The 15,574-nt window shown below is 41.7% G+C and overlaps 1 long non-coding RNA gene across 1 annotated transcript; it reads right to left on the bottom strand.

The window, feature by feature from the left end:
• Positions 1-10,177: 10,177 nt before the first annotated feature.
• LOC127059398 (uncharacterized) lies at positions 10,178-13,906 on the bottom strand. The gene is made up of 5 exons (XR_007777150.1): positions 13,255-13,906; positions 12,906-13,081; positions 12,382-12,465; positions 11,065-11,116; positions 10,178-10,770 (listed from the first exon to the last, which is right to left on the bottom strand). It is a non-coding gene; the product is annotated as an uncharacterized LOC127059398 (long non-coding RNA).
• Between the last annotated feature and the right edge of the window lie 1,668 nt (positions 13,907-15,574).

The following is a 15,574-nucleotide window of genomic DNA, read 5'->3' as shown; positions in this document are numbered from 1 at the left end:
CTAACTTCAATAGAAATCTTGCCTGAAAGACAGCCTTCCTGCAGACTAGATTTGTCTGGTGTCATTTCACCTTGATGTCCTGTTGATGAGTATTTTTGGTTGCTTCTTCTTGTTGTTTTTGGTAAGGATCATAATTTATTCCTCCACAGTCTGGCTCTCTCCTCTTTTTTGCAACTGCATACGATGCTTACTTGAACAACTCCACCTGCAAATAACAGGTTTCTGTCAGATCAATGTTGTGTTAAATCCCTTGGGCATAAATATCTTGTACTCTTGTTGTCTGTTTGTGGGCAGTCCAAAGCAAAAATGGGCAGTCCACAGCAAAAATGTGGGGAGCTGGACCATGGTCTGCAATTTCTTTATGTTATGTAGTGTAAGTGAAATGAAAACCCAAGGAAACAGCCAAGAGAGAATTTTCAAGACGAGAAAAAGAAGAATTACTCCTACCTTCCTCCCAAATAAAGTGTTCTGTCATCTTCTTCAATTAGTCTTCATTTTATTTTTGAAACCAGACAAAGAGGCAAGTATACTGTTTCATATAGTTTCATATATGTTTTTTCAGAGTGGAAAAGGCAAGGTAAAATTAAGGGAGCTAGAGAAAAGGAAGGAGAGTAGGGAAGGAGAGGAACAGGAGTTTAAAAAATAAAGTTTAAAAAAATTTAACTGCAGAGGGGCTTTATTTAGAGCTGTGTCTCTCACTTTGTACTGGGATGGGTGAGTGAGGCATCAGAGCAGCAGCAAGGGATGCAAGCTCATGTTGGGGAGAAGGCTCACATGCATATGGCTCAGCAAGGGGATGGACTAAGTGGAGGAATGGTGATGGAAGAAGCAGCAGCATCATGAGTATCTGTCATTCTAGCACTCCAAATGGTGTGGAATGTGAGAAGAAAGAGAAGAAACATCAAATACGCTAAAAATCTTTTCAACAAATAAATAAAACAAAACTTTCCAGCTGAAGCAGAATATGCATTTTGTTTAGTTCTAAATGCTTCCTCTGGAAGTTTTTGAATGAGGAAGAAAAACCAAACATGCATGGGGTGGGGATGAGGCCACCTGTTTCTGTGCATATTATGTTGCCTGTACCTGGCTGTTGGGAGCATAAATGGTGTGAGTGACTGGAGAAAGTGCAGAAGCATGTGAAGAACCATCCTTAAGTGAATTCATCTCTGCAGGAAGACTGGCCCCATCATGGAAGGGGCGGGTGGTGACGCAGGAACAGCAATGTTGCGTGCATTAAACCATATGCCACCAATCCATATGGCAATGTGGTCTGAAGTCTTTCAAGACAGTTCCAACTTGGAAAAGTCTTAAAAAGTTTTCAGATGGCATTTTTATGGTCTGCTGAAACACAAATGTCCATTTTTTTTTCCACAGAGAAAGTTTATCTGGAGGCAGACGGGTGGGAGGCAGCCACCCTCAGACCCAGCCACCCAGTTCCTGTTTCCAAGCTGGGCGAAGGAAGTGTGGCAGAGCGGGGAGTGTACTTCTTCCCCAGTTGCTGGAAAGCTGTGCTTTAATAATGGAATAACAGACAGTGCATGAAGGAATATTAGATGCCAAAATAATCCCTTTTGGAAGGACGCCCGGAAGAGGTTTTTCTGTCTAAACTTTGGAAGCCAGTGCACATCTGTCCAAACCTACCTGAGGACTGAAGAGTCCAGGTGATAGAGATCTTAGCCTCGCTTGAGGCACCACCACTGAGGTGGGGCAGACTTAGATAGGGAGGGCTTTTTTTCAGAGCTGAGTGCCCCACACCATACTGGGATGGGGTGCGTGAGGCATCAGTGCAGTAGCAAGGGATGCAGGCTCATGCTGGGGAGAAATCTTGTATAGCCATGGCTTGGCAAGGAGAGGGAGGGAATGGAGAAGCAGTGATGGAAGAAGCAGCAGCATCCTCATGGTGGCCACAAGAGCTGTTGGTCATGCCTTAGCATAAGCAGTCACCAGCACCCATAGCTGCTGCACTGGACTCCCAAGCATATTGCTCATGTCCTGGTGCTCCTACCCACGGTAAACATCGCAGATCCAGCACTTAGGAGATCTATTATTTTCTGGTTAAACAAGTATATCTATTGTTTTAACCATCTCAGCTTTTTTTGAGCTGGTCCCTCATAAATTCAGTCCAGGCTCAGCTGAAAAATCCTGGTTTTTAACTTTTAGGAGAAACGTGACTTATGATTTCCTAGATAGCTATGTTGAGCTTAATGTAATCCAAGTCCAACCTATGTAATATGTATGGACTACTGTATTATAAATATTTAATAACTTTTATGGAAGAAAGTATAGGGGTTACAGAAATCACATTAAAGCAACTAAGTAAATGTAAAGAAGGTTAAAGTGTCTAACTCTATATGGCATAAAGGCTAAAGCAAACCAGATCTGTTTTCTAGACACTTTTTCCACATACAGCTGTAACTGTAAATAAAGCAAGAAATAAAGCAAGTACTTAAAGACAGGCAAACTGAAAAAAAGAAAAGATCTAAAGCATTTGGTTGGCATTGATAGCAATTATTTCAAAAAGCCCTGGAACATTTAAAGAGAATTAAAAAAGATTTTGCTGGAATCAAAGGGAGAGCACTTTCCATGGCTGGATGTGTATTTGGGTATCTGCAAACTGATTAAATCAGAGTGAACAGAACAGCCTTGATCATCCAGGACTTTTAAAACAGAAGAAAGGGGATTTCCTGTTTGGGCTCTTTTTTTCTCACTCACACATCTTACGGTTTTCATTCTTCTGCCTACTTGATGGTAAAGTAACATTTATTTTGGCACAGAGACTGATAGAGAGCTTTGAAAGGCCCTGCAGGTCAAGCAGCTACAGAGTGCATCAAACCCACGGGGTGAGCAAACCTGGAAATATTTAGGCTTAGGGGTTTTGTTGGTTTTTTTTTTTTTTCCATTCTAACCTAAATTTCATTCTTAAAGAAGAAGTGGATATCTTCGCATTTCTCTGCAATATCCATTAGGAAGCAGACGGGGCTCCTGCCTTGCCACCTCACTATGTGCCATTCCTTCAGCAGTGCCAATTCCATAACCAGCTTTCCTGCTGCACAAGCCAGAAAAGCCTTTCATGAGGACTTTGCTGTTGCTGGTGATTCAACCTTTGTATCATCCAAGTGTAGAGAGAGGGATCAAGCCTCCATAAATCCCTGTCTTGCCTTTTTCTCCTTCACACTGGTAGTGTTGGTGATCTTGGCTCTTTGTTCTGGTCCCCCTCAGCCATCTGTGAGGGAGCTAGGATAGCGCCTTGCTTAATCAGCCTGTGACAGGTAAGTGCTTCTGTTTGTGGAAAGAGTACAGAGAGGAGTGAGGCAAAACATTAGAGTCAACCTTGATTCCTACTGATGCCAAAGAGTGCATTTTCTCCCCAACCTCCACCCTCCCCAGGTCCACTTTGGCTTTTGAAGTCTGTTGAAAAGAATTCTCTCTTTCTTTCTTTTTCTTTTTGGTTTTTTTTTTTGGGTTTTTTTTAGCCTCCTCCTGACCCAGGCAATGTATTTGGCCGGCAGGAAGTGTGGGAGGAGGGAAGAGGGGACTGTGGCAAAGGGGGTGGGAGGGAGATCCTCCCCTCATACAAGGGCTCACATTGGTGGGGCTGTTCCCGTGTTCCGATCACCCCACTCCTCACTCCTCCCACCCAGCCATGGATAGAGGAGGGCAAGACAGGGGATGGGATGAAATCAGCAGCATGATGAGAACTGGGTGTGGGGAGAGTTGGGGGCGGCAGGGTTAGGAGTTTTCCCCTTTAAGTCCCAACATGTGTTTGATAAGAAACTTTAAAGCTGCAAGTGTGGGATGGATGGACTGCAAATCCAATGCCAACAGACAAATTAAACAGACAAAGTGAAAATTAAATTACATTCATCCCCTGCTTTTCTACCACCTCTGTGTAGTCAAATTCAGTACACAAGCATACAGGGTGACCCAGCTCCCAACATAGTTGGCAAGATCCTTTCCTTTCCATTTGATGGAAAGCCTAAGTTGTTTTTACATCAGGAGGTGGATCTTCTTGTAATTTTCCCTAATGATATTTAGAAGTCATGCACAGAATCTCCAATACCCAGGGACTGTTACATTTTTAAAACCTTGTGTGAATTCCCACGGGAAGCCATGGAAGAGGAAACAATCCTGCATGGATCTATCCTGCATTACCTGGAGCAGCATTTCCCAGCTTGTGCCTGGGGTATCAAGGTCCCTTGGCCACACAGCTTTTTCCATAAGTGTGACTCATCTCCAACCTGCCATCCAGCAGGTTTTATTGAAAATTAGGGGTAAGAAAACTCACTTCCCACTGCTGTCAGAAAGCAAATAGCAGTGCAAAGAGGGCTGATTCATCTATTAAAATAGGCACCTTTTTCTTTTCAGATCACCTTTTTTCTAATTTTTTCAGTATTTTCCATGCTACAACTAACATCCTAAATAACGCTAACCCACCTCCCTGCTACAAACAGAGAGCCTTTACAGTGCTATGGAGAACTTTTTTGAAGGTACAAATCATTTGACCGAAAGACTCTCCCTGGAGTGTCAGTGCTGTGTGCTACATTTTCACTCTGCCAAAATCTTTATTGAGCACATGCTAAAGAAGAACATTTAGCATTTAAAGATCCCCTCTGTACATCTTCTAAATGCCTCCATTCTTTGCTTGTAAATTAATATGTCTTCTGTGAAAATGAGATAATTGATTACAGAGCTGTATTATTTACAAATGAAGAGTTGTTCATGTATTGACCTTTCATTTCTATAGCTCAATACTAGTCCTTGTGTAGTTTTTTTTTTAATTAATGAAGTGGTTACAAGAATTACAAAAAAAGAGCTTCTGTAGATGCTTCTAATAAAAAAAAAATTCAAGATGGTCTGCACATTTGAAACTGCAAAACATAATATTTGATCAGGTTCAATATCCCAAATCTCTGTTTGGAAAGAGAAAGAAACCTCCTGCTTCCAAAGGCACCACAAGTGTAATGCAGACTGAAGGGGATGATTAATAGACACAAGTGAGTGTTTGCCCTTCACCCTTCTCTGGTAGTTCTTCTCCATCAGGGGATTCCTTTCAGCCCAATCTTCTTGATAAATAATGAGCAAAGCCCATCTGAGCACTTCAAGATGATAAAATCAGGAGACTTGGGCATATTCACAGAAGCAAAGCTCCCGAAATCAGTGGCTGTGGAGCACCAAATGCCATTGTCAAAGGTGCTAGCAATGCCAAAGAGGCAAAATGTAGCAAATTCACCCTCCAGAAGCAGGACAGGGCCATCTGACCTGTAGAGTCAGGCTGGATTAAGTAAAGGTGCACCCATAGCCCCGGTGGATAGAGTAGACAGCCCCATCCCTGGCCATGGTGTTGCACTCAATAGCTATGAGCTCAGGATATCTCCAACACAGCTGAAAGAGAGATAAAGGGAAGGAAACAGCAAGAAATAATGTAATATGGCATAAATACAGTCCACAGGAGTTTGAGGTTTAGAAAGAAATGTGTTCTACTTGGGAAGGGGAGGACACCCTCTGAGGCACACCAACAGCCTTGGGGAAACTTTGATTTCAAGAATAACCAAGAAAAACCTCTCCAGATGTGAGTTTAACTTAGCCCTCGTATAAATGCTTTGGTCTGGTTTAGTTTGGTCTCTTAAATGAGTACTGTTCCTAGTGAAAGCAGGGATTTGGATGGGGAAGAAGCATGCTGTAGGCAGGCAGCTCCGTGGTGTGCTAGCCAAGCCACTCAAGGTGCTCACTGCAGGTAGCGGATCAAAGGCAGAGATGCATAAACCATTACATATGTTCCACAGGGAGCATCAACCATTGCAATGCTTAATTTCCACTAATAAAGTCAGACCAACAACAACAAAAATTATCTAAATTTATCCAGAAAATGTGCTTCTAATAAATCTCCAAACAAGCAGAGCTCAGGCTGATTCCACCTTCATTCTCCAGGAGGGTGAAGGAGGATTTTCCTCATGGAAAATATTCAATATATTCAGACTCATGAATAAAAATATATGAAACATAAAGCAAATCATTTAATTTCTCAGTAACAACGATGTTAGTTACAGCTATAAAACAAACCTTATAACTGCAGAAGATGGATTTTTTTTAAACCTTTTTATTAATTCAACAGAAGCATATTAGAAATGTCTGTCATTACAAGTCTGGAGAAAAGTATTAGGTTCGAATAAGGTCATTGAAGAAGGATAGAGGAAAGTAAGGGAGGGAAGGCTTAAGCATTTTTTCAGTACCCTGTGTATACAGACAAATAGCACAAATCAGTCTTCAGAGTGTCTGTTTTGGGGACCCTTCACCCCAATACACATGGTCACATGCAACATCCACTGAACTGACGGGAAAAACCTCACATCATCATCTTTCAGTGCTCTTTGGGAAATATGAGCTGGCTGCTTTGACAGCTGAATTGTTTGCAACTTGTACTTTACCTAAGGCATCTCAGGTACCAGTTTTTATTGAGGGGCTGGTAATGTTTGCCTCTAAGTATCATCATCTTCTGGCCTAGTGATGATCCCCTCTTCTTACTGAGCAATCACTCCTATTCAAGGATATTACAAGAAACAAAATCGAGCGCCTGTGCAAAGCAGCTGAAACAATTCTGCTGTTTATGTTCAGGTTTACCACACAAGGTAAATCATACATCTGTGACACAAACGATGGCGTAATTTTGCAGAAGGTGGCAGCAGTTTTTGGGGAGCCCCAGTTTGTGGCTGTCTCCACATCTGTGCAGAAAAGTGCCTAAACAGGGCCCATCCACCTCACATGATCAAACTTTTAGCCTTCGTCATATCTGAAAATAGCAGGGTGGGGGTGTGCTGCTTCTTGAACACAATATATCCCATACATCCAGCTTTCTGGGCTAAGCAGGATGCAGGGACCTCTCAGATGTGGAGCCAATAGGGAGCACTCTGGCTACCTGGGATTTTATAAATCTTTCAGCTATCAGTCTTTCAGAGCTCCAAATGCAAAATCCAGCAGCCCGGGATATCATGTGGATTTATGACTTGGGATTTATGAACTGGTCTGGATAAAATAAGAACTGCCTGACTTTTCCTTTTTTTTTTTTTTTTTTTTTTAAGTTTGAGAAAAAAAAATCACAAAAAATTAATACCTGATCCTTTTTTCCCTTTTCAAAGCTTGTTGTTTATAGAAATGTGGATGTCTTGTATATATTCAATTATTTTGATTTTTCTTCTTATCTGTGTGCTTTCTGGGGCTGGAAGCAGAACAAGGAAAAAGCAATGCTGCTCTCACAAGGTTTCCTGCCTGACAAGAATATTCTGAAGAATCATGCTTTTGGGGCACTCCCGGCCCTTCTCCTAAAGTTAGGAGAGGTGCTGATAAATGTTTAAGAAAGTTTCGGGGTCTTTCCAAGCAGTGGGATAGCTCCTCACCGTACTGCTGCCCCAGCTCTCACCCACTTTCATCACTTTTTCCCCTAAATAATTTTGCAGCTCATTTTATTTTTCATTTGATGCATGCCGAGTTTTTGTTAGAGGTATAAATACATGCCCATATATATGTGCACAATCACATGCCTTGTCATTTTACAGCTGCATAAACATACACACATGTATGTTTATGAGAGAGTATTACAGGTGATTTGTGTAAAGGTTGGACTAGATGGTCTTGGAGGTCTTTTCCAACCTTAATAATTCTTTAATTCCATGATTCTATAAATTCATTTTTAAAGAACCAGTAAAGACTACCTGGTTTTTGTTACTAATGAACTATATATATTTTGCATGAGAGCCCATCCCAAAGGAATTTTTAGTCTTTCCTCTAACTTGTGTCCTTCCCTTTAATATTTCTCATCTTACAAAAAAAAACTGAGATGGTTTTTACCTTGGTCAGGAAGAAAACATGTCAGATATATTTTTGTCCCCTTTTCTGATTGACCCTTTCATACCACTCTAATATATTTCTGAATAATTTTCTTCCTTCAGTCCTTGAATTCTGCTCGTTCTTGCATGGATCATGGTATCCCTTAGGAAAAAGCAACCTAATAAATAGCTCAAGTCTTTCAGCCTTCCACCTTCCTCATCCCTGTGGGCACCGTATTCACATGCTAGCACTGCCAGACCATGCCAACACCTCCACCCCAGGTTACTGAAACATTTGCACTCACTCTTCATCTCCTCACACCTCAAGCTGACACCACGTAGATGCTGGTGCTGCTGGGTTTAACCTCTGCATGAGACCTGCACACACCGGGGAGCATCTCCACAGGCTTCTGACAACCTCTCCAGAAGGGAAGGGGCTGTGCAGGAAGGCCGTGTGAGCAAGGGTGCTCTCTCCCCTTATCCTCGTGGTGCCCCAGCCACAGAGGCAATGCCACACCAGCAGTAGTGGATTGGGGATGATGCTTCTGGAGCAGCTTAGTTTTGCTCTGCCTGTGAAGAACAAGCTTTTACATCACCTCTGGTGCCTGAAACCCCTAATGTGGGGGTGTTTATCACACCAAGGAATTCAAGTCATCCAACAAAACCCTCCCCGATCCTGAGAGCCACAGCAAGGAAATGCAACAGACTCAGTCTAAGAAATGTCAGCAACTTACTCTTTGTGAGTCTGAAGGAAAATGTGTTGGTTTGTTTCTAATTACTGAGAATTAAGAGTGGAGCTTTTTTCAGCGTGACTTGCAGCCCAGGAATAATTTGATTTGGAGATATTTTTTTTTAGTAAAATCAAGGAGCCCAAATCATGTCTCAGAGCTAGACATAAATTGCTGCTTTAAAAAAGAAATCCAAAATTTTATTGGTTTTTAATTCTTCCATGTGAATTTTCCAATTGTCATCTCTTTTTAAGCTCAGAAGTCACATGGTAAGCAACCAGGTTTGGGATGGGGAGTCCAGGAGTCTGCTCCCTGTCTTAGCACCTCCCTAACTTCAGCTTCAGTTACGAAAAATTGCTGAAAATTTCATGTGAATTAATGAAATTTTATGAGAAGTGGGGATGAAGGTGTTTGGAAGTACATCTTTCCAGTTTTCACCCCACTGAGCATCTGTATCCCTGGTATCTCAGATACCCCCCTGCAGTTCCCATTCAGGCACTGGAGACATTTTAGGGGCAGAGTGGGCTGAACTTGAAAAATAATTTTTCTTCTCTGCAGACTTTTTCTCTCCACTTTTCACATCACTGGAAGCTGGAGAAGAACAGGGGGCTCTCATTGTGGCACCTGGGATGTGGTACCCACACCAGAGCAGCTGTGTGCAGGAGCTGGGGAGGACAGTGGAGCAGTTGTCTCCTGGGGGCATCCCAAGTCTCTCACCCCTCTCCCTGCAGCAACCAACACTAACAAAACCCACCAGACACTGATTATGTGCCAAAAGCATCTTCATTTGGCTGCTTGGTCTGGTACGTGGCTCCTGCTTTCCCCTAGTCCCGGTACCATCTCTGGCATGGTCCATTAAAAATTATCTCTCCATCAGACAGGGAGGGAGGGGGCTTGGGACAGGCTCTGGTGCAAGGCACTAAGTGTCTGGACCCTGCTAAGTTCAAAGGCAGCCTCCCTCCCACCCCTAGGAGGGATGTAGCTGGCCAGAGGATGGCTGGAGGCCACACAGACGGGAAGGTATGTAACAATCCATTTATCACTTTGCAAATATTAGTGCTGCTTGCATTTGCTGCAGCAATATTTCTTCTTGGAAATTGGTGAAGTGAGTAATAACAATGTTATTTATTCTAAGACCTTGGAACTGAGAAGCAATAACAGGGGGACTGTTCCCTTGAAAGCTTCAGAGGTGCAGGAAATAAAATGGGGGGGGCAGGGAGAGAAGGACGGGAAATAGACCAACAAAGATCTGGAGGAGAGAAAGCCATTGGAACCCCGTGTTTAATTTCTTTGCCTCAAAGGTAATAAAATGTTTTTTGTAATGATTTATATATAAACAGGCAGGGTGGGAAGAAGGGTTAATATTTCAGATTTATCTCTGGCTGGAACGTCCTGCAAGGTAGCAGGGCATGCAGCTTGGATTCAGTGTCTGCCAAAGAACCTCTTTCACCACAGAATCTCCTGGTTCTTTTCTTGCATTTTTTTTGATTCCTGCACACCCCACCCCCAAACCCCCTTTCCCCTTACATCCCTTATCTGAATATATAAGGCTGCCCTTTGCTCAGATTTATGGGTTGGGGCAGCACTATGTGTATTTACAGTCTCCTGACCTGCAGACCTACAGCTGAACAAGAGCAGGAGGAAACCAGGGCCTGTTCCATAAACAGAGACAGATACATGGGGGAGGCAGCAGGAATTGTGAGCAGCACTTAACATTTTTAACTATTTGGCCAAGACAAGGAATTAGTGATTAGATTAGGAGCAAAGAATAATGAGAAGCAGGGTTACAGATTTAGGAAAGGTGGGGGGAAAGGACAGCAACAACCAACAGAGGCCCCAGGTTTGGCATGGAAAGAAAATAAAAGTTATTGGGATGTTATAAAATGTTTTCCAGGGCAAAAAGGAAGAAATGAAAGCAAATCTCCAAAGCATTTTAATCAAGTTGTGCTTTTCTTGGGTAGGAACAAACAGCGGTTTTCAAGTCTGATTATCTTTTGAGGAGGTAGATTGCTTAGTCTGTGTTTATTCAGGAACTAATTGCCTCAGATTAAGTAAGAAAAAAAAAAAAAGAAAACCTTACTCAATGATAATATATATTTCTTAGGTCCGTATCTATCAGTTGCTGTGTTGGTAGAAATTCAGTGCAGATGAGAAAATATTTGAAAGGGGCCAGAGGATTTACTCAACTTCTCAGAGCTAAAGGCAGCAAAAGTGGCAACAACCTGGAAAATAAATATACGAAATGCAATGTATCTAAGGGTCACAATATAGCATAAGTATATCAACATGATGAACAGCTTTGATGAAAATGGTAAACAAAACCACCCTCTCTTCCTGTGGCTTGTTTTACATTGCAATAAACCACGGACTCTATAACCTATCAGAACATGCTGAGATTTTATGCATCATTTCCAACTACTATTTGAACATTTGGTTTAGAGTAGTCATGAACCATAATTAATGGGATTTTTGTGTGTGTGTCCTGATAAAAAGCAAGCTTTATTGTATTTTATTACCTGTTGGTCCAAAGCTCCATATAGATGATGTAAATTCATTGTAGGTTTTAGGCTGGGGAAATAGAGGAGATGGGGGTTTGCGCATGAATATGATGAATTAACATTTACAATTTCTAATCAAACCCAGAAGTTTAGGTTGAGATGTCCTGTACAAATTTTCTTTTCTCCTGTGAGTGAGTTGGTAGGAATGGAACATAGAGATTTTGGCCCAGCTCAGGCTACCAGGAGGAAAGGGGGAAAAAAAAAGCCCCAACAACCCAGGCACCACAAAGACCATGGAGATGAATGGCTCTATTTTATGAGCCATAAAAGTTTTATTCATCTTGACACCAAAACAGGTTTAGGCAGCGAGTTGACACGCCTTAAATAAATAAGTGGAATTAATTCCCCAGCTCTTGAAACAATAGCAGAGTGCCCATAATGCTGAGAGCTGCCCCGTTGTTTCCCGTTGCTGCTCAATATTGATATTATTTGTGGGTTGTTTTTTTTTTTTCCTCTGGGGCCTGGTTGCTCCACTTCAGATTCTTCCCCTGTTTTATTAGAGGTTGAAAAAGGTTCAAGACCTGGTTGTACCACTGCTCCCACCGACAGCTAAAGAACCAGTTTGGCGTCTGGTTTGTCTGTTGTTTTACTGCTGACCTTCAAATCAACTTTCCCCCCTGACCCCAGGAGGCATCTATCATGACAAGAGGCTGTTTAACACAAATGGTGCCCATTTATAGGGGAAGAGAGTCAGAAGATTTCCTTGGTTCTTGGTTTTTTTGTTTTCCTTTTCTTTTTTTTAATGAAGAATTTGGTTTTTTCACCCCTCTTTTCTCAGTCACCACAGGTGAAATCCCTCCTAGCAGCTGGCTTATGAAATAATGTGAGGGGAGGCCTTAATGAGCTGAAAGCACCCTCAGCTGGAGATAAATATATGCAAATGAGATGCACAAACAAAGGAGCCCGGACAGAGAAATATCTGCAATTCCAGCAAAATGCTGCCTGCAGCTAGAAGATGAACAGCTTTGATAAAATGGTAACAAAAAGCACCTTTTTCTTCTCCAGCTTGTTTTACATTGCAATAGAGCATTGTTATTGTAACCCATTGGAGCATGCAGAGGTTTTCTGCTGCTTCAAAAAAAAAAAAAAAAAGAAAACCTGTTTAAACATTTGTTTTTAAGGCATTCATGGGCTATGAGCAATGTGATAGTTCAGAGTTTTTGGTGGCTTGGGGTGGGTTTTTTGGGGGGTGTCGATTTGGTCATGCTGGGTGTTTGGGATGTGTCTTTTTTTTAAGCTATTTTTCAATATATATATTTTTAGTATATGTATTACCTGTTGGTCTGTCTCTGACTTGGGTTGCTGGTGATTTGGTTGTGGTATTTTGCAAGGGGGAAGGCAGGGTGGGGGTGGCTGTTGCTGCTCAAAAAAGAAAAAAAATCATAAACCAAGTTTTGCTTTCAATTTTGGAGGAAAAATCCAAGTTGACAAGTAGTAAGAAGCAGCTGGGGGTGGGGGGGGAGAAGAGGGGAAAAAATCCCGACTTGAACATTCACCAAGCAACACCCAAACAGGCAGCTTTAATGAAAGCAATCAAGCCTCGGAGCTAATTCAAAGACAGACATCTAACATGCTGATTTTAATAAGCTTTTAAAAGGCAATCTCTAACTTTAAAAAGTAGCTCTTTTTAATTTAATTGGGGGGGGGGGGTGGGGTTGGTTTATATATTGCCAAAACAAACACAGTCACTAAAATATGTTTTCAATATGTATAAGTAGCATATTTAGAAAATGTCTTAAATTTGCCCCATATTTTGAGAGGAGGGGGAGACGGTAGAGGAAGGAAAGAAAGACACTTACTTGGGATGAGTCATAGACATTTTCCAGGGGTCATCATGTCAAAATAATACCTTTATGTTCTCGTCTTCGCCTTTATGAATCCTCCTCTGTGAACATATGGATGCCTCTTTACCTATAGGCTTCTTCAGAAAGCAACCCTGACGGACCGTCCCTTGGAGATAGGCAAACCTGCCTTTCTAAAAGGCAGAGAAAATACAGTGCTGTTTAACTTTTAACCTTATGATATCATTAAACAGATAATTATGGATTTATAAATGGAGGGTAAACACTATTAAATTTAGAGGCCCCTTTACTCCAAGCACTAAGCACTAATTTTTAGATCTGGCAAGAAGAAGAAAAATAGACTTACCTTTAAGGAAAAAAATCCCCCTCTTTCTTTGGCACTTACAGATGTTAGAGCAGACAACTGTCGGATTTCCCGATGTCAAGAAGATTTCCTAGTTTTTCATAGCCTTCTCCTGTTGTATTTTTGGCCCAATGTGGGAATCATCAATTTAATTTGTGGGGCTGCACACTGGAAATCAAGATATACGTGTACGTGTGCTTTAATGAACCCTAAAACCTGACAGGCAGCTGTCTGCTTGCAGTCGCCCCAAGCTCCGGATTTCAAGAGTTAATAAAAACTTGGTTCTATTAGGAAGGCTTTCTTTTTGCAGCCCGGGTTTGTAGCAGCATAATTATGTTCAACTGCTGCTGTTTGAAAAGGGCAAACAGCATCTTAGGCACAGAACAATGAAATTACAGCTGAGATTTAGGTTAGCAAAAGCCGTCTTCTGCAGGCTTTTATGATTCATTATTTCCCATTAAATACAGTATTAGAAGTGTACACCAGATAGCTCATGGTTGCTGCGCTCAGAGCACATTATCTATATTACACAGGTCTGGGGAGCAGAATTAGAAAACTTTGGGGGAATGAGCAATATGTGTTTGCTGATAGAAGTACCATATGGCTCATCTTCCTCAATTGCTTTCATTGCGACTCTGATGCTGGAGAAATTAAAGTTTTATTTGATGTGGCACAGCTTAATGAACTGTCTTCTGTTAGGAAAATTGAATATGTTTCCTGTTATTTGAGCACAGAGCCCTCATGGTTTTGGCTGATGAGGGATGCATTATGTATTGTTTATTTAGCATTTTGAAAACAAAAGCAGATATTGGAGGTAAAATTGATTACTGGAGGATGTGTTATATAATCACATTTTTCTCTCTTTGAGTTATGGCCTTGCCTATTGTTTTTATGGAAGCATTTTTTGAGGACGGGGGAGGGTGTCCCCTAATAAAAAAAAAAGGAGAGGTTGTCAAGGCAAAGTATATAATCACTGCTTTGTTTAAAAACAGTGTTAAAGCTTTTTAAGTTTAGAGAAGGACATGGAAAAAAAAAAGAAATGCACTTACACATATATTAACCTGCAGGTCCAGTGACTGCCATGCCAATGGTCTGGGGATGTTTGAGGCCTGTGTGTGCACTGGGGCTGTGCCATTAGAAGAAGACTCATTTGTCCATACTAGGTGGAAGGCACAAAGAGGGGAACATCCAAAATTCAGGAACCAAATACCCTGGATTTCCCATTTCTTAGTATATTAGGCAAAGTTTATTGCAAAATGTTATAATACCTGCCAGGGTGGGGGTGAATATAGTTGGGGAGGATACAGAAAATTATTGGGAGGAGAGGAGCCATGTTACCAAGCACTGCAATATCAGTCACTAATTTGGGGCAAGAAAAAAGATATTGATGGAAAGATGGCTCAGATTAAAGTCTATGTGAGGTTTTGGCTTTATTTGTAGTGTAAACAGACATGCACACACCAAGGACTATATACACCCTACTATATACCCATGTCATTGGGGTGGCTGGCAGCAATAAGCCCAGTGATAGGCAAGGGCTGTGGGTGCTAACTCTTCTCTCTCCAAGGGAGCAGACAACTGTACTTTAGCTCTGAAACTTACAGGCAAAAAAATATTAGTATCTCTGGAGAATGTTACTCTTATTAATTCCACTTCTACTTATTTGAAATCCTGCCCCATGACACCCTCTGACTTTTGCTGTTATTGATCTCCCAGGAAAAAAGAGGTGGGGATCAGGGAGCAGTGAGTGGAAGGCAAAAACTGCCTGCGATAGCTCAGTGCTTCTCTCCTGCCCTCATGCTGCTTTGACAAAAAGACAATTTGTCTTGTGTGCCCCACAATGTTTGAGGACTCTGGAAAACGTGCCTGTTAAACAAGCCCCACACAGAATCTAAATACCATCCATTAAAAGAGAAAGTCCCAACGTGTTTATAGCAGCGGGCCAAGGCACTCAGCCCTCGCCCCGGAAAAACTCCCATTGACGTCAGCAGGGCTTGTGCTTATGTAAAGAGTGCAGGATGCTGCCCTGCACCTTTAGAAAGAAAAAGGGGAAAAAAAAGAAAAAAAAAGAGTGGTACTGAAAGGAGGATGTTGCTCTTGAAAATGTCTTGGAACAAAGTGGTTAAAGCAAAGCCTGTATAAACAGGCTATAAATATTTTCCATTCTGTATCACTCTTCAAACAGCTCCCTGCCATAATTTCAGGTGAGTACAAAAATAAATAAACTATAGCATGAGAGGAAGAAGAAGAAATGAGAAATGAAAAAGAAAAAAATGCATTGCAACCATGGCTGGAACCTCAAAAGCTTAACTCCTTTTATCCA

This window comes from Serinus canaria, chromosome 3, assembly GCF_022539315.1.
Source record: "Serinus canaria isolate serCan28SL12 chromosome 3, serCan2020, whole genome shotgun sequence".
NCBI lineage: Eukaryota > Metazoa > Chordata > Aves > Passeriformes > Fringillidae > Serinus > Serinus canaria.
Note: the sequence above shows the minus strand (reverse complement) of the source record. Positions and strands in the feature narration are given on the sequence as shown.